Below are 486 nucleotides of genomic sequence, written 5' to 3'. Positions count from 1 at the left end.
TGGCCCCGCCCTCAACTCCCTCTGCTTCCCTGGGCCTGCACCACTGCCAGCCTCTTTCTGAGATGCGGGGGCTGACCTTTCCTCTTCCTGATCCTTTGCATTCAGACCAACCCAGCTCCTCAGTGCAGTCCCCAGGAGGCCTTGGGGCCTCTTCCCACCCCATCTGCCTTTGCATCTCTTGGTGGCACGGACACCAGCTGCCCTAGACCAGCATGTTTCCTGAGCCAGGCTCCCAGGCCAGTCCAACCCCCAAATTCCTGAGGCCAAGATTGTTCCTGGAGGGATCCAGACCTTAGGAGAAAGCCTGAAAACATCTGACCCTCACCTGAATTGAGCCTCTGTGGGAACTCCTGAAGACAAAAGCAATCCGGCCACTCCAATATAAAATCAAAAGTGAGAACCAGATGCTTAGACGAACCAGCTTTTCATGCCCCAAAAGTAAACCACAAAGACACATAAAGTTCACAAAAAGAAGCAGACCTAAAC

General features: G+C 53.5%; 1 protein-coding gene across 2 annotated transcripts in view; it reads right to left on the bottom strand.

The window, feature by feature from the left end:
* The window catches only part of Lrrk1 (leucine rich repeat kinase 1), a 167975-nt gene that overhangs the window by 139917 nt on the left and 27572 nt on the right, over window positions 1-486 (bottom strand). The gene's annotated exons all lie outside the window — the stretch shown is intronic.

The sequence above is a fragment of the Nannospalax galili genome, unplaced genomic scaffold (assembly GCF_000622305.1).
Source record: "Nannospalax galili isolate Female #2095 unplaced genomic scaffold, S.galili_v1.0 scaffold124, whole genome shotgun sequence".
Classification (NCBI taxonomy): domain Eukaryota; kingdom Metazoa; phylum Chordata; class Mammalia; order Rodentia; family Spalacidae; genus Nannospalax; species Nannospalax galili.
Note: the sequence above shows the minus strand (reverse complement) of the source record. Positions and strands in the feature narration are given on the sequence as shown.